This window comes from Falco punctatus (genome assembly GCF_963210335.1).
Source record: "Falco punctatus genome assembly, chromosome: 4".
In the NCBI taxonomy this organism is placed as follows: Eukaryota; Metazoa; Chordata; class Aves; order Falconiformes; family Falconidae; genus Falco; species Falco punctatus.
The window spans coordinates 40,345,190-40,364,405 of NC_137583.1; the positions used below are offsets into that span (position 1 = coordinate 40,345,190).

The following is a 19,216-nucleotide window of genomic DNA, read 5'->3' on the forward strand; positions in this document are numbered from 1 at the left end:
TGTGTGTGTGTCCTCTCATCACGTGACAAGATTATTTTTTAAATATTTTTTCCTCATATAATTTGCCCATAGCAATGCTTCTAAACACTTGTGTTTCATGTGGTGCCAAGCATCTAATCTTAACAACGACCTGCCGCTTGGCATAACTGTATACCTTCTTTAGATGAAGAAAATCTTGGTAGTAACAAGGAAAGGATTAGCTCAGGTAGCAAAGAAGCTGGCAGAGTGAATGCAGTCGTGCTGGAGGCGCACTGCCATGGGGGACACATTACAGAAACACACCTTTCCTTCAGTGAAGTGATACTTGTACACAGTTGTAAAAGGTCTCGGTTTTAACAGAATTTTTCAGTTTACTTTTCCTGAAGTGGAGAATTGTCTTAAAGCCTGATAGAATAAGCACATCTCAACAATTTCTATTGTTATAGTTTTAAGTAGTCACACGCTACACACCCCCTGCATGTATATAGCTTTTCTTTTTGAAAAGTTTCTGATATACCAGTGAAACAAAGGTACTTTAAGAAAACCCTCACAAACTCATTCAAAGTAGTGGGATTTACTTGGCATTTATTGTGGGATTAGTATGAAAAAGGAAGTATAAATTTAAACTGCATCTTCTGGATGGCAGTGAAGAGGTGGCGGTGGCGGGTGGCCTTGGCCAAACCAGCCAAGTGCCCAGTGAGTGCGGGCCTGGGGACCCACCGCCCTTGGTGCCCCTCACATTGGTTCTCGCTCCCTTTGTGCCCTCCTCTCCCCATCCGGGTCCGGTGGGTTTGTGCTCTTTGACACACGTTCCCCCAGTAGCGCCCGCAGCCTGGCCGAGGGGCTGAGCTCTTCGTGGGGGTGCCCCTGTCCCCTCACAGGGGGTCTGCGGCCGGCGCCCGGCACAGGCACTCGGTAAGTGATTTTCAGTAAAACTAGGTAGTTGGGGTTTTTTTTTCGCCCAATTCTTTCTTCTCTAAACCCTCTAAGATTCTTTATTTGTTCTCTTTGGTTATTACATTAAAAATATATTAAAAGGAAAATGAAGTTATGTAAATAAACTGTGGTCAGTCTTCAAAAATAGTGGGGTGAAAATTACTCAATAAAGCAGGCAGCGGTTTGAAGAAGCACTGCTCATTTATGCGTATGAGTTACACCTTTAGGGCTCTATTTTGAGGACTTACGTTTTTCAGGAATGCCAAGTGCTTGTGAATTCCCACTGCTTGTGAAAAGAGAGAGTGTGTGTGTGTGTATCCCCACTTTTTAGTTTTTTTTAGAATGGCAGGCCAACTTAGCAAATTCCATCAGTAATCACAGTTTAATTCTCATGTGTACTCTCTGCTGCCATTTCATTGCTGAAGTTATTTTTATGAGAAATCCATACCTATTCTCCTTTTGCCAGTGGTTTAATCTGGGGGAGTTCTCCCTCCCCCCTCCAGCTGTCAGTACTGCAGACTCAGCCAGGGAGCTGAAAATCCTTTTATTCCTCACTAGCAATAAAAGTTCAACATATCAAATTATCTCCCCATTTATTACTGTGCCACCTCATCAAAAGGCTACTGCAGGAAAATTTGTGAGAAATGATATATCCTGCAGATATAACTGAGCCAAGACGTAACCAAGGGTCTCTTAAAATAAAAAATGTTACTCTCAGCTGGATCTGTTCTGTTTGCTGTTTTGTCCTATTGCTCACCTTCCTCCCCAAATTGTCCTTCATTTTCTTTCTCCGCTGAGCCTTTCTGTCACTCTTTTCCTCTACCCCCCTTTCATCCCTCCCTTGGTCAGTCCAGAACAGGCATCTACAAGTAGCTCCCCAGTTTGATCAGATCTGGAAAATGTACATTCCCCATATTGCTCTCTTGATCATCTTTTTTTATTTCCTTCTTTTTTTTTCTTCTTCTTTTTCCACCCCCTCCCCCCCCAGGAAAAAAAAAAAAAAAAAAAAAAAAAAAAAAAAGAAAGGTCTTGTACTATATTTAGCAGGGAAGCCATGGCTACTGCCTTAACTTGGGCAGTGCTGTGACTCCAAGCATGTTTGGTAGTATATGTTTCTTGAATCTGTTTTTTCTGAGAGGTTTGGAACCATGCATGCCTAGCTGGACTGCACGACATTTCTACACCCAGCTACAGGCTGTGGAAGTGGGAGGCAACAGATGTAGTTTGAAAACCTGCAGAAATGTGATGTCCTGTGCGTTCCTTAAGGCACAGTGAAGAAACGTTGCTTTGCAGAGATGTTAGACATAATGAAATGCTGCCTAGATTCAGGCTCACTGAACTTTGTGCATTACTGGAACTCTTTTTCTCTCACAGAAACGGGTGACTTTTATTTAGCTTGTTGGAGATGTGTTGGTTCCATGAAAAAGAAGCTGAGCTTAAAATCGGATCCTTCAGTTGTCCTTGGGGCATTGGGTAGTAGTGAGCTTGTGTTGGAATGCAGTCTGAGGAAAACTGCTCTTTTGTCTCTTTGATTCACTGGTCTCAGCCTTTGATGTAAAATACCTACCTTAATATACTCAAAGATGCAAAAGAGCACTGAACTATAAAGTGGAATTAGCGAGGCAAGCACTTTCAAAACATTCACGTTTTCCTTAGGATTTCTTCTTTAGCATCCCGGTCGATCAACTTTGTCGTTGTGTCGTGTGTTTTAATTTCAGTATTAAAGTTTTCTTAGGAATAGTTATCTTTCACTGTTATGTATGATATGTTTTTTTATGTGTTTGGAGAACAGGTTTTGGTGCTTTTTCACCAGATTTATTTTTTTTTCTTTTCAGGGATTGTACATTTTTTTTTAACATGAATTATTAATGCTTGAAACTGGTGAGGCAGGAAACAAATTTCATTAAATCTACAGAATAGTGAGCCATGGACACAGTTTTAACTGTTAATACACAGGGATGTTAACTATTTTGAGAAGTTAGACAATTACATGAAGATTTATATTGATGTCTAGTTTTTAGTATGGAACTGCCTATCTTTAAATCTGCTGTTAGCAGGAATTGCAGTGAATAACATAACGCCCATAACAGCAGTCAAAATTGCAGCCTGCTGTTGCTTCAACTTTTAAGACCTCTGAGTATTTTTCTCCGTTACCCTTGGCTGGAAGTCTCCTCCTGGTCCGTTTTGTGTCATGAGCTTTCGTAATGCTTTCTTTTTAATAAGGCGAGTTTAGCTGGAATAAGTCATATATTTGTGCTCATTTCACATATATTTTTCAAAGTATAAAAGTTTTTGTTTTCAGCTCTGCAAAGATGTAGCATAACATATTATATGTTGCTACAATTTGTGGCAAATGTTATATACATGCCCTAAAATATTCCTAATTAAGCCTGAAAATGTAAGCAAAAGAGTAAATTCTGATATGTTTATGTTCTTTGCCTCATTTTGCTTTTACAGAAGTAAGCAATTAAAAATTGTGTATATATTACATTTCATTAGAGTAAAAATTGGATTTGCATATGGTGTTTTGTCATCTTTCATCTTTTAAACCATATTCCTGCTTATCAGTTGGTTATATGATTCTAATTTCAAGTTCTTTCTATTTATGCTGCTGTGTGTTTGACATACAAAGCAGCCTGAATTCATGCTGCCCTAGCATTGTGACAACAGACTTGATAAAAATTTAAGATTTTGCACTTAAATGCTACACAAGGAGCATTTCTAAATAATCTCATTTTTACTGTTTCGCTGTAGAAACTTTTAGATTTTTATTGGAGGAGGTACACTGTATACCTTCTAGCAAAATGTATGTGTGGCATATTGCTTATGGCATTTATTGCAAGCTGCTCAGCAGATCAATATGATAGAAATAAAACCACAAATTGCACGTGTTGTGTCATGCTCATGGAGTCATTTATCTCGGATTAAATTTGGATCTACTGTATGATGTAAGTGTAACATATAGTATTGTGGCCCCTTACCAATGTGACTTCTGTATATTGATTGATTTTCTTGTAGTGAACAGTAGGTAATCCATAGAAATCAAGGAAAAAGAATTGCTAACTGATTGTGGTAATTTTCCAGTCTTCTCTTGCTTTAGGGAAGATACGTGAGAACACAGCTTTTAAAATACATGCTCTTATTTACTCGTAGATTCTACAGACATGGTATTTCTGTGTTTGTGTTGATGTGTACAGACTTCTGGATATGTGCAGGACATGAAGCAATGACTTGTATAATAGATTTAATTCATGTTGAACAAAACTTTGCCACTGAAAAATGGAAGAATTCAGGCCATTTGGAGCTTAGTAATAACTATTGTTCTGGCACTGATTTATCTGCAGTGACCTTTTGCAGTATGGTTCAGGAGACAAGAAGCTTCAAGTTATTTTTGTTTCCCCTGGAAAATATTTGAAACACAGGAGAGAAAGTTAAGCTTGTTTCTGAGTTTCTTTTGAAAACCACTGTTCTTAAAACATAGTTTGGTTTTTCTACAAAAAATGATTAATTCAAATATAATTCCAGTCTTTTAGAGACCAAGTAACTTCCACCTGTATTTGGTTGCCAGTATGGTACAACATACTGGATGACAGAAACAATATAATGAAGTGTATTTTTCAATGATATTTTGGAAATTACCTGGTGAAAGTTGTAAATCAAACCCCAAACCTAGAACTCTTTTCTTAATGCATACAAGTATAAAATAGTTATGTCTGTTAAGAAACACCAAAGATCAACATGTAAAGTGAACTGTTGGCTTTTTTGTTGAATGGCAGATCACGAGTTATGGTTTTTTTTCAACAATTGTGCTATACTTTTTTGTTTTAATTGATTTATGACATATCATTTCATTTAGCAGTATAAGCTCAAGGAATGACAGCAGGTCCTTACATTTCTCTCATGTGTTTGAATTTCCTTACGCAGACCGTGAGACTATGTTGAAATCACTGCATTTGGGACTGTCGTGGCTTGGGGAACGTACTGTCCCTTCAACTAGTTTTGAAATGCAACTAAAATTGTGAATAGGCTTTTTCATCTCCGTACAATTAATCATTTTTTTATGATTTTTCTACTCATGATCAGTGAGTCAGGATCTGATAGGTTTTTTTTGTCCCGTTTGCTGTCCTCCTTGCCCTATTACATTCATGCAGAAACGTATAAAAGGAAATCACTGAACCCATCAATAAACCTTTTTATTATAATAACTTCATTTCCTACCAAGCCAGTAGGGATTTATTTAGGGTCATATTACAAATATTTGCCTTACAGTTAGTAATTTAGGTAAATTCCTCGGTGAAAGTATTTATGTACCAGTGACAGAAAGGTACTCCAAACGTGTTTTATTCTGTTTCTGCCCTTACCATCAGGACTTTCAGGTCAGCCTTTTGGGTTTTGTTATACTAAATAAGAGAAAACCTGTTCCAAGACCCAGATGCTCTTGACCAACTCTTGAAATGTATTACAAAATATGTTTAAGAGGTTTGCAAAATTGCCCAAATTTGGGGATAAACCAACTGCAACGTTTTGATTCTCAGCTCAAATTACCTCAGCAGTAGCATAAAGACAATAAAGTGCTCTAGGCCTCAATAGTTCCAAACCCAGTAATTTTCATCTTACTGTTCCCACGTTTCAGGTTCCGTATTCAGTATAGCTAGACTGAAAAATTACTGGAAGTGTGTTTTGCAGATTGTCAGAGCTAGTATAAGAACTGGGAATTTCCTTTTAGTCATGTGTTTGCACAGGATGGTGGTCATGAGCAACTCTGTGACCTCTTTTCATGTGTGCTGTTAAGATAATTTTATAGTGGAGAGAGATAACAATGAGATGTTCAAAGTGATAGTCTTGTCATGCACTGAAAGCTGTGACCTATTTCATAGCATGTTAATTAACAAGGAATCAGTACAAAACAATGCCCATTTAATTGATAGGACAATTTAAACTTTAATAGAAAGGAATTACTTGCAAAGTAATAATGAGTAAGAAACACAGTAAAACATTTCACATACTGTACCTTATTTCACATCCAGCTGGCCTATCAATTATAACCTGTACTCTACAGATGGTGCAATATATCAGAATTAAGTCAGTCAGTTAGTTTGTTCCCAATTAAGTGCTAATACTCCCAGTGGAGATTACCCTGAGTGTCAGTTAAGTGTCTGTCTTCTAATATCCCTTTATGGTCATATTTTGTCATTTTAAAGAGATGCCCTGTCATGTATGCCAGAACTTGTTCTGGCTTGTTCTTCCAGGTGCTACCCGCATTGCACTCCTTAGCTTGGTTTGGAAGTTAGGTAGAGGATTTGGTATTTTGGGGGGCTGGGAGTATAGATAGCATGGAAAATAATCTTAGGGTCAGTAAGGATAAGTAAGTTGGCACTACAATGTATATGACTTTACACCATATGTTTACATGTATGCATGTACAAAATCTGAATGCTTGATAAGATAGTATAATTTCTGCAAGAAACCAGCCTTACAATATCCAGCTACTCCTTCTGTGCATTAGAAACTTAATGAACTTTTCTCCTGAAGCTCACTAGCATTACAGAGCTTGCTATTTAAAAAGAATTACTAGACAGATTACTTGAGCCTGTATTTGCTTGCTCCATCTATCCTCTTTTACTTGGTGTTACGATACCCAATTCTATTACACCTCTTTCCACTTCTAGGTCTTAGTCTTTGCCCAGTTAAAGGCTGGTTAATTTTCTGACACCTTTCTTCTCTTGAATCTAAATGTCAAGCTGATCGTGGATTTGGTCACTTGATCTAATGGAGTTGCTGTCTTCCCCCGTTAGTCTTTAAGGTGACCCTTCCCTGAGAGGAAACCCTTTGACAGAATTTGTTTTCTGAAGTGACTCCAGGGATTCCAGGCAATTACATGAGCTTCGAAATATCTTTATTTAGAAGTTTAAAAGGCATGCTCTTCCACTGCTGCTTAAATTACTCTTGTGGATTTGTTGCCACGCTATGGGAAATAGCCATTATCGCATATTCACTGAATCACAGTTATTTCAGCAGTGGTCTAGTTATTCAGAGATGTATAAAAAGTTACCAAAAGTAATTCAAAGTATCTGTTCTGAGCCCTTTCTTGGCAGCCTGCTTTATAATTTGTATGACAATGAGATGGAAAAATTGCCGTGTATAGTTGTTGGCAAAAGCATCTCTTCAGTACTTTTAGTGCCACTGGGAAGTTTTGTAACTGACTTAAATTTACTAAGCATTATTTAAATTCCATTAACTCTCTTACATAATCTCTGGCCCCAAAAAAGGGAAATGTCAAAAATATGTTTTTTTGTGGATGTGAAATATGAAAAACTGGGAAAGAAAGTTTGTGTGTATCAAAGGAAAATCATTGTGTAGTTCTAGTCCCAGTATTAGACAGTGATAAAGCATTCTGTGGAAAGTACTAAAATTTATAATGTTCATAACGTGTATGGATTCATATGGGTGGTAATTAAAGGTTTATTAGACAGTTGTGGCTTCACTTTTTAGCACAACTATGTGTTCTACGATCTGTGTTGGACAACAGTTTCATCTGTGTTAGGGAGTATTTTTTTGATATTTTTTTTTAATTTTGATTTCATGACTTAACATTTTTGAAATACACTGTGACCATAAAAATAGATGCATTATAATATATATATAAAATACATATGTATAATAGATCAAAATAAAACAATAGCCTCATTTTGAGTTTCCTTATTCAATATTTTTAAAATAAACCCAAATGTTTATACATTGCATAAGTATTAAAATTTTTATCAAAGTAAAACCCCCTTTTTTACTTCACCTACATTTTGTATTTTGTTGGGATTTTTGCTGGGATGTTTTTGATTCCCAACCCCCCTGCAGCACCCCAGCACCCCTCTCTCCCCCCCCCCCCCAAAAAAAAAAAAAAAAAAAAAAAAAGAAAAGGAAAAGAAAAAGTCAATAGTGTTATGACCAAGAGCCCAACTGTAATGGGCTCCTATTATCTTTTCCATAATTTTTATTTTACAACATGTGGTGTGTGTCTTTCCAGCATAGAGTAAGTGAAGTTGTTCCTGACCCAGGGTTTCAAAAGAGAGCTCATAATCTTGCTTACTATGTGCAACTAGATTTTCAATTTGTGTTTTGTTATAAATTCATGGAATAAACCCAGTAAAAAATAGTCATTGAATCTTTAGCAAAAACATGAAGAAGTTTCAGAAGGGAAATTGCATGGAATGTTTTAGATGGTGTTTTTCACTTCTTGAGTATTATATTTTTATAAATAATTAGAAATCCATATTTTAATTAAAGTTCTTAAAGTTGAGTGGGGGTTTAATTTTCAGGTTCTTTAAGCAGCAGCTTTGCCACACATTGTAAATATATTCTAATACATTTATTTAAATTATGCTAGCTTCTTTTTATTATATATTCATGCTTTTTAATGGGTGTTCAAATAGATATTTTTGACATTGTGGAATTTCGATGGAAGGGAAATGCTTTAATAGAAAGCTAATTATGATGCCATAGTTGTCCTATCATGCAAAACCCAGGAGGTAATGATGAGCTTTGTAAGGAACATAATAGTAATTATGTGCCAAGGTACAAATTATGTACCTTGCCAGCCTGCATCTTCAACGTTTCTTAGTAAACTAAGTGTATTTATGTAAGCAGTATGGTAAAGGTACTGGTAAAATACCAGTGTCTTGGTTTTCTTTATTTTAATAGGACATTATTCAAATTTCTATGCAAAATACTTAATGACTTGACAGAAGAAAAGCATGGTATGCTTTGTTCATTTAAAAGAAGCAAACAAACTTGCTGATAGTGGCTTGCTGTTTAATAGCTAAAAAACCCAGCAGAGTTAATATTAGAAATAATTAAAATCTATTCAAATGTTTAAATAAATCTAAATAGAGAAAGAGAAATGATAGCTGGAAAATAATTGGTCGCATGGCTTTGTGTTTAGGATGCTTTTTACTTTGCATCATCTTTAATGTCCTATGAGAAGTTCGCCACTCCCTTGACTGTTGGACAGATTTTAGTAAGCACTCATATCATACGTAATGACAGCCCCAAATCTGGAAATGTATGGTTCTGTCATTGTGGTTTACTGATAAACAAGGCACGGCACATATCTTGGTGATTACACACACCTTTCATGGCTGCAGTCTGATGCATCTGCTGGGGTCTGGTAGATGTGACCTTGGGATTATGGGAGACTTGTGCCACCGAGGGAGCCGCTGGAGGCCAGGCTGGGTATCCCCCAGAGTCAGAAGTCCCATGAGCCATTTACATTTAGATCGCAGCCTTGTTGCAATGCAAAGTACATGTCATGCAGTGAGGTCACTGGAAATGTGTCTGAAAGGAACAAAAATAATACCAAAATGCCATGACAGGAAAACAAATTAGGAAAACTGACCACGACTTAGATTTGATAGGTCCTGAAAACTGGAAATATTGGTATAAAAGCATGAATATGACTCCTTTTCATCTCATTTAGGTCAGTTGTGATTCCTGCTTGCATTCAGCATAAGATTTCCATTTTTTTCATTTCTCTTATTGGTCTCGCTTTTCCAAGCTGGGCTTTTAGCTTTGTCGGGATAAGGTACAATATTTGTTTCAATTGATTTTTTGATTTTGCTTTTTAGCAACAGAAAAGTCAGTTAGCAGTGCCATGTTGCATACTTGGATTACATCATAAGCTGATGACTTAATGCTGGAATTTTCTATGAGGTGCAAGAATATTAGTCACCTGACTCCCTCTCATTTTGTCATTATCTGAAATCTCAGGTTTAATTGCTTGCAATGGGAGAGTGGAACGGTCAAGACAAGGCTTTTGTATAGCCTGTTGGAAAGTGGCAGAAAACACTGAAGAGACATTGAATCACGTGGTTCCCTTGTAATGATTCTTCACAAATCCTCAAAGGCCTGCAGAGGATGGAAGTCTGCAGTTGCCTCATATTTCTATTGGGCTAATTGAATTTACAGATCATCAGTTCTTGCATGGAAAGCTCCTCTTCTGAAGCTCTGCTATACAAAACTGTGGGCATGCTGCAGGGGGGCTGCTGTTGGGTTCTGCGTTGGGTGCTGAGTGTTACAGTAGGCAAAATAGCGGGAATGAGATGGATCTAGCTTAAGCAAGTTTGGAAAAAGATTAGAATCTGTAGTTTTCCTGTAAGAGGAAAGGATGGAGGGAAAATATTCTGGGGGTTTTGATTTTATTTTTCTTAATAGTAGTACTTCACAAGCAAGCACTGAAAGGAGCATGGAGAATATAACTGAAACATACTTTCTGCGCATTGACTCTGTATTTTGTTAGTGTATGTGTTTTCTTCTAAAATTCCATTTATTGATCCTTTGCAAGTAACCAGTACATTTTATGTAACTAAGATACTTGGATACCTCATTGAAACTCATGAGGATTCAACAACTGTAAATCATGTGACTTTCTAGACACTTGCCCTTTTATTAATGCTGTAGAACTAAAAGTTTGAGCAGTTGTACGTGGTTGAGACTTGGAAGTATGTAAATTACAATTTGGAAAAATTATTATATGTGAGTTGTTGATCTTTCAGTGCAAAAATTTAATAGCTTAAATAAACATAAAATAGAGATTAATACAGAAAACTACATTTAATGAGAAGCTGAATCTTCCTCACTGTAAGATTTGGTTTAAATACTTAAAATTCAAATATATGAGTTTTAGCCATAAAATGGAAAAGGAAAATTCTTAAGTTTGCATTAAATATTGCAGTTATTACTAAATAATTCTCAGTTATACTAATTGTGAATAATAACTTTAAAAGCATCTGTAAAGTTGCTGTAAGTGAAGTTGTTAGTAAGCATTTTATAACATTCTGTAAAAACTGAAAACCGAAAGCACTAGAACAAGAAAAACTTTACCCTCAAAATGAGGCTGAGTGAAAAATAACTAATGTATTATATAATTGGAAACAATGGTCTATGTTGCATTTATTTGAAAAGACTGTGCAAAAAATCAAGAAGGAAAAAAGCTCTACAGCTGTGGGTCCTTAGAAGAGGATAAGTTTGCTAAGGAGAACTGGATTTATTTTCCGTGTTAAAAAAGTTCCTCTTTTAACATTCATTTCTCATACACAAGGCTAGTGCAGTGAATCACTCCCTGTTCACATGTAGATACCTTCCCCATGCACATATTGTTTGGAAATATGTCTAACCCCATTAACTGGAATTGGTAGTGGGCCATCATCCATCTTCCGATAAACTGCATAAAGCGAGAGCATAGGCTGTGATAATACAGCTTATAACCATGTCAAGTCAAATAGCTGTTTATATCTGACTAATGACTGGGGTGGAGATAGAAGTTGTATTTCTTTTTCCAAAGGAACCTCTGATAAGATTAGAAATGTCCTTCACAGTTGCTGCTTTGTCCTTTAGCCACTCACCCTCCCTAGCCAGTTTTGGTGATTAAGATGGGACCATTAAACATGTTCTTATCCATAAGGCTAAAGGTAAGGAAAGTGCCTGATAATAGAATCAATAAGAAGGATCTTTCAATGCTGCTTTTCAGCAAATCTCCGGAACAGTGGGAACATGGCTGAAGCTGAAATCCAGGAACAGTGCCTGTATATTCTGTATTCCAAATAATTTCTACTGATAATAAAAAAGAAAAAGCTTAATAATAACTTTCAGTGATTATGGGAAATATAAAATTATTGGAGTTGATTTGAGGCAAACACCATACACTGGTAAATCTTGCTTCCCCCTGCTCCCCGTTCCTGTTCTGGGCAGAAATGCCACCAGTGTCAGGGGTTTGGTATATGCCATAAACGGCAGGGAGAATTGATGATGAGACTGTTGTGTTTACTGAAAAGACTCAGTTTTCCCAGCTGTGAATTTTATGAGCAGTTGTCATCCAAATTCTTGTCTAATTAACATATTTAACAATTAAGAATGACAGTTTCCCTTAATTTTCACACTTGCTCTTGAGACAGGAGCATGTAGGTGGTGGTGTTAGTATTACTGCTCATGTTCTTTCTTAGCAGAGATCCTGATGTTCCTGTGTAGCGTTAAAAGCTTATCTCTATATTTTCCCACTTTGCAGACATTAAAGCTTAAATCATGATTCTTTTTTAGGACTTAAGGGAGGCATAATTAATATGATTGCCCTTTTTGGACACTCTGGAAGCCATGTCTGGAGCATTATGTCCAGTTTGGGCCCTCCAGAACAAGAAAGGTATGGAGTGGAGGCTGGAGTGTATAATGTACAAGTGGATAACTGGTGAGCATTGCTGTCAGCCACTGCCTAAAGGCATTAGAGAGAGGGCAATAGAGGCCAGCACCTTCCCAGATGTGCAGAGCAAACAAACAAGAAACAATGGTTGCAAGTGGCACCAAGGGAAATGCTCCTTGGAAATGGGGAGGGAGGAGGGAGAACACCTTCATAATGATAGTGGTTTGCTACTGGAACAGGTTTCTCAGAGACAGTGTGGGCTTTCTGCATTTGAAGATACTGAAAGCATGACCAGACAAGAGCACAAAAAAGCTCATCTCTTTTGAAGGTAGCTCCTGTTTGTGCAAGCGGAAAGGCTAGCTGACCTCTGGAGGTATATCCTTCTGGCCTCAATTAATTCTGCGGTTCTGTTTGCCCTGGTAGGGTTTACAAATACACGTACAAATCTGTGTATTTATTTTAGTAGGGAGGCTGAGCTGTTGAGCCTATATTCACTACTTGAAATTTGTAGGAAAAGCAATAAAAAATTACAGTGATGGAAGTACTGTGTGAGTCAGTTTTATCATTAAAGTGTTTGCCCTCATTACTTCCTTCACATTCAGTATAAAACTCTAAACCGACTGTGTTTCAGCGGCAGCTGGCTTATTTACTTTTCAATTTGCAATGCATTTTTAATAATTGCACTAAATAAGGCATAAATTGAGTAGTTGAGGCAATTTTGGTAAGTAGAATTAATAACCTGAAAGCAGTTTTTATAAGTAGTGTCATATTAGGATTGTAGCCCTGAAGTGGCCAATCTCAGAAGGAAAAAGTTGAGGGACATTTTCTTTAGGAACAGTCAGAAACAAATGTAGTTCCCATTCATCGTCTAGCCAAAAAATAATACGGACAGCAGCTGCTCAAGCCTCTTCATTCTGTTTTCAATGCCATTCTAACTCTTCTGAACCTTTGGGGAGAAAACAGTCCCGAGGGAAAACAAAAATATCTTTCAGCAAATCCATGCCCATCTATTTACTATTTTGAGATTGTGAGAAAGATACATTTTCAGTGATAATTTCCATCATGTAGATAGTCACGCAGTGCCCTCAGTTCATTCTATGTGTGCTCTCCAAAGCTATTAAATTAAATTGTCTTGCAGCAGTTGGATGGAGGCATGAGGTGTGTCTATTTGGATTGATTAGCAAGCGATTGAATATGAAACCTCTTTTTACATTAATATGTAATTTTATTACCAAAATAATGCTTAGGATTTTTTTTATGCAGACCAATTTTGAAAAGAGGCAGAAAGAGGACAGTGGCTGGAATTTATCAGTCTATTAATACAGGTGATGATCTCGAGTGTGTGAAAGCCCAGGGGGAGAAGCAGTGTTGGTAACAGGTTGGGTACTGCTACCAGTAGAATCAGTTCCTCACAAGTTCTCTGTTCTCTCATCTTTACAGTGTTGGTGCTGGATTTGAACTCTGTTTTGTGTGCTAACACATCCCTCGTCTGTTTTGCAGTCAGGCATTCCTTACTTTTTTTCAGAGGGTTGCCTTCCTCTCTTTGCAAGGAGAGAATTTAGCGACCATCAGTGTTTTCATTCCCCTAACTGGCAGTCACCTGCTGCAACCATCAAAACCTCTTTAAATTCAGAATAGAAAAGCATCGTCTCTGCTTGTTTGCGACTAAGTGGGCATTATGGTGATAGTATAAGTAGTAGGGTAAATGCCTGAGTTACGTAATGAATGTAAAACAAAACTAGATTTGGTGAGGCAAAAATGGGATTTAAACAGCTGCTTGAAGTGAAAATAGGTGATCCTAGGAAATCACTAGGAAACAGCATATAGTACTAATAATGTCAGTGTTATTATTTTCACTTTTCTAACATGTCAGCATGTTGTTAGCAGCATTTTTCAGAATAATAGCTTTTATTCAAGCAATTTGTCCTTAATGTGTGCAGCATAAATAGTTTATGTTGTGCTTATATATCATATTAACAGTATTTGATTTGCACTTTCTTTACAAATTGGAAACATTGATTTTTCTCCAGTTCAGATTTTGCATTTAGGCTAGTGCTTTCAGTTCCCATTTTAGGTTCCGCACTTTGAAATACGTCGATTTCTCATGAAATCATGCTCTTTCATAAGAGGATCTACAAGTGCCATATTCCTTTTTTAAACATTGCATGCCTCTCTTGGAACCAACTAATGCCTTAAATTTTAAGTTTATGCTTGCTCCATAAAGAAAACTACTAGTGTTCTTCTCCCTATTCAGAACACAAACCTACTAGTTCTGACCTCAGGTGATATTCATCCTGGGTTGTTACGGTTTTAAATCTCTCACATTCCTGCTTTGTCCCAACAATTGTGACAAAGTGGCCTAAGTCTCAGTCTGGAGATGACCATCAAAAGTTTCCAGGTACCTGCTGATTGCAAAGGAACTTCGGTGCATATAGAACCTTCAGCTTGATTCTTTGAAGTTCTCAAATTTAACCTCCGATTCTTAATTTAACCACTTAGCAAACTTCATTTGAATGTGTTCATTAGTTCCTGTTTAAACATTTTTGAGGTTCCTTGGGAATCTGTCTGTTGACCTGTCAGTCTCACCACATACCCTTTTTCCTTATTTTCATAACTCAGACATAGCTTCTAGGTATATGCTTTGTTATTCCTAGCCTGTGATCAAGTTTTAAGTTTTATGACATTATTAAAAACTCTGTTAAGACTTACATCTCCATATAGAATATTTCAAGACTTGGTAACCATGGTGAGAAACTGTAGGTACATAGGTCCTTTGTTTTATTTCATCTCATTTTCCTGTAGACTTGAGATAGTCATAAAAAAAATAATAAAATAAGTAAACAAATAAATAAAAACTAGGCTGTCAATTCCATCTCCTTTATTTAGGTGTCCTTTTGAATTTTTACATTTGCTTAACATAAGAACACATAATTTTGCAGCTGCAAAGATGTAGAAACTGTCAGCTAGAGTTGTATGCCGGTGTTTTGCGTGTATCTTTATGTACACATATATAGAAGTGGATTTACTTTATCATTCAGACATTTGTGTACTTGTTTGGAATAACTTTTGAGCAGTAAAAGACTGTTTAGGAAAACTTCACAGCTTTGTAATGATTGCTTCCAAGATTTCACAAAGCAAAAATTGAGAGCTGCTAGTACGTGCCTTCGAAGGTACGTGAATGCATAGGCAGATGTATGATTTCTGTCAAGTAGGTGTCTTGCCATTAGTTCAACTTCATTGTTATATTATAAAGATTGAAGACCTTTAGTTCAGCATGCTACAAGAGTGATAAATCTGAGTCAGATCTACCTTTTTAGTCACTTGGGATTAAACCTTTTGGTGAAGAGATCCATTAATGTGTTTTAAATCTATTGAATCATAGTAGAAAGGCACAATTTAAACTTGGAAGTCACTGAGTGAACTTTCCATTAAGTTAGGGAGACTGTGGTCACAGCTCATTTGATCTTTATGAAGTAGAAAATGTGATGTAGACCACACTGGCATTCTATTAGAGGAAATCATGCATTTAACCATGTAGCAAAATACTGTAGCCAATTACATGAACATACACCTATTTTACACATGGCTGATCTTCTGAGCATAAAGTATTGACAATGCACATACTATCTTGTTATGAGGACTATTTAGTTTATAAGCCAGTGATATGGGATAAAGTTTAGAGGAAAAAAGATGAATTAAATTATGATTTATATCGAAGTGTTCTGTCTGGAAATCAGCCTCACATAGGAATGTGTTCTTCAGCTGACATCAGCAAAGACTAATTATAACTTTTATTAAACAGTATGTTCTGAAATTGCATTTAGAAAAGATATAAAAAATGTTCAACATCAAAATTAAGTTCTTAAAATACTATATATTTAAAATAACTGAATCTTTTAGAGGAAATGAAGTATGTTCTGATTTATAACTCAGCTTTCTTCTACCTCAGGGTCTACATGAGGCTATCTAAAAAGTTTACATTTCAAATGTTTTCTTAAAGAGTAATAGTTAGGGTGAACTTGCTCTTAGTATTACATGTTAACAGCGTGATCTCACAGTAGGCTGGCAGATTTCTTGCTTAATGTTACTATGCCTTTTGAATTAATTTGATTTGTTTGTATAATGGAATGTATTCATGTGCACAGACATTTAAAAAAATGCCTTTACACAGCTTAGTCACAGCAGACACTTTCTTGCCATCAGCAAGTTGGGTAACACTTTGAAAGTTGATACAAAACTTGAGAATTAAACTTTTAAATTAAAATGTTGTGGGTGTCATCTTAGGGTAGCTATCATAATATTCTTGATTTATTTTTCCATTCTGATTCATATGTCCCCATGCCTGCAGTCTAGGCTCTGGGCTTTTTGAATGGCAGAATATACTTTTTTTTTGTTTCCCAAGATCTTTTGGTCTATGTAGTAAAATGCTACGGGGAGGAAGAAAAATCTTTACAATGTAATTCATAAGGACATAAGCTTTTTTCATCAGTGGTTTTGACTTATTCTGTTGCCAGAAATAAATTATGAGCTGGAAAGTTATAACCTCTATCATTATGGTCTTATTGTGTATATTGGCACTGCACAATTGGAACAGGCATATGAAGATTAATGTGCTGTATGCCAACATGTCCTTTCCTCTGCAAAACATTCTGTGAGTATTGAGGTGATTTGTACAGGAATTTTGCAGAGAACGCCAAAGCTAAGTCAAAGTAAATTAAACATTCCCATCTGGCTTTACTTTCTTGCAAGTGGACACAGCTATATATTCCAATACAAATAGCTCTGGTTGTTATAGCTCTTATTTATAGTGTGTTTTTTCTGAAACTCTGCTATGTGGTTCATTAGTCATGTTTTTTCCAGATAGACTTCTGGATCTTGAAGGTGCACGGAGGAGATGACAGAACTGCACATTCTAGGTAGCCAGCATATTCCTAAAGTGTGACTTGAGTCTGGCAACACTGCATCTCATTTGAGTGGCAGAAAAAGATACTTCAGGAAAGTATAATGCACGTGGTGTTATAGTTCTCTTGCAATGTCATAATTGAAAATGTGTAAAATTAATTTCCTAACCATATCTGAATCTGAAGAGGTCTAGGGATTAGTCTTTCATCCAAGATGATTCTTTGCATAGAATAACAAAACAGCTTTTAAGTTCTATTTTTGAAGGCTTGGCCTCATCTTATTTTAAATATATGTATGGTTTATTTCAGGGGGATTTTTCAGAGTAGTAGTTAAATATGTACTACTACATATTACAGAAATCAAAAGGAAGTACAGCTTGTAACCCAGTTCTCCACTGTGGAATGGACTCGGGGAACAAACCTGAACACATTGAATTTTGGCAATAAAACCGTATGGCTGGACAAGGGAGCATTCCTCCCAGAAGCTCCAGACAGACCTACCAACCTACCCTATAGACTGGAATTATGAAGGGCAATATCAACTACATGGGAAGTGAAAAAAATTACACCTTTAAGTTGCATATGAAACTCAGTGAATTGGGAACTGACCTGAAAAACTGTTAGCAAAAACATGGTGATGTGAGTGTATGTATAAGCTTACATGTCCATACACCCATATATAATCTTTCCTTCAAACTGTGCTACAATGTCATGTCCTCTAATGAAGTTTTTATTTGTTATATACACCCAGTGCTTAAGAGTATTGGATGTTGAGAGCACTTTGAGAAGGTAGTTTGCATTGGGCTTCCCCATTATTATGTTTTTAAGGAAAGTTTTGCACTAGGTCTATTACTTTTAAGATCTGTAGATCTTTGAACCTGTGCCATGTTACTTTTGACACCATGAAGCAGAAAGTGAACTCAGATATATGGATATACTCAGAAAACATCATGATGAAAAGTGCATGTGAAGTCACATTCAGGCCATTATTTTTTGTGCTCCTTTACACAGATTTTATCATGAACATTTATATTATACTGATAAAAGAAAATGCACTATATACCCAAGTGATAAGCAATATATTTTCTTTGCCATACATAGATATGTGTGTGAGTGCATGTGTGTGTGTTTATGCACAAAATGCATGTTTTGATATACCTACAAGAGACGTGTGTATTCAGAAATTTGACACACTGTGCATGCAGTGGTTGTATTTTTATAGTTTCTGGGAAGGTCTTTTTAATCGGTTAGCTAGAGGATGTATTTCCATCACTGCACTTGGCTGGAATGAACTTGGAGATGACCTACAGTAAAAGAAAAAATGGGTGAAAGTAACAAGAATGAAATTCTGTTGCTTATCAGTGAATGCACATCCTTTTTCTACTGCCAAGTGACCAGTGTTATGTCTCATAAGAAAATAATTACAGATAGTTCTAATCCCATATTCCGAAATGTCAAGGCAAGGATTAATCCAGCCAGTAGTTTTCTCACGAAGTTTGCTATAAATACTCCACATCAAGTCTGCTGGAATTTCCATGTTTGTGTGATGGTACATACTAAGTGAGGGTTTGATACTGATGGGTGTTACTGAGTAGTCTCAAAGGATAAAAATAAATATTTTAACTACACAGTATTTGGTAAAATACTTTCACATTGCATTCAGCTTTTACAGTTCAGCTTTAGAAGTGTAACAAAAGTAGTCAATAATAGATGCAACCTAGCAAAATACAAATTCATATGCGCTTTGTTTCAGGAGATATGGTATAAATCTATTTAGGTTATATTCAGTTTTCTTACAGGAAGGTGAAGAGATCCAGTATTCTCCGCAATCATGTCGTATGAGTACTTACCTAGCTGTCAAGGATTATAGATTTCCATCTAATCTCTCTAACAGCATTCCTGGTTTCCTCAGGCAGATCACTTGATTACTGTGTCAGAATTCTCCACCTGTAAAAGAGGAATCAGAGTGATGCTTCACCTCTAGAGTCAGGGCAGGACTGTCTTAAATTACTAATGTGTTGTGCTGACACAGGGACTTTCATTGTGGTTAGAGTATCCTGGTCTTGTTAAAATAGAAATGCTAATGATCTTGATGAAAGTTACATGAGGCGTGCCACTAATAGTAAGTGGATTTTTACTGACCAGATCATACTAAGAATTGTTTTCACAGATAGTATAAAGTAAATTAGTAATTAATAAATAGAGGTTGATACAGGAC

General features: G+C 36.5%; 1 protein-coding gene across 14 annotated transcripts in view; it reads left to right on the forward strand.

The window, feature by feature from the left end:
- RBFOX1 (RNA binding fox-1 homolog 1) overlaps positions 1-19,216 on the forward strand; it is a 1,334,594-nt gene that overhangs the window by 486,128 nt on the left and 829,250 nt on the right. The window lies entirely within an intron of this gene.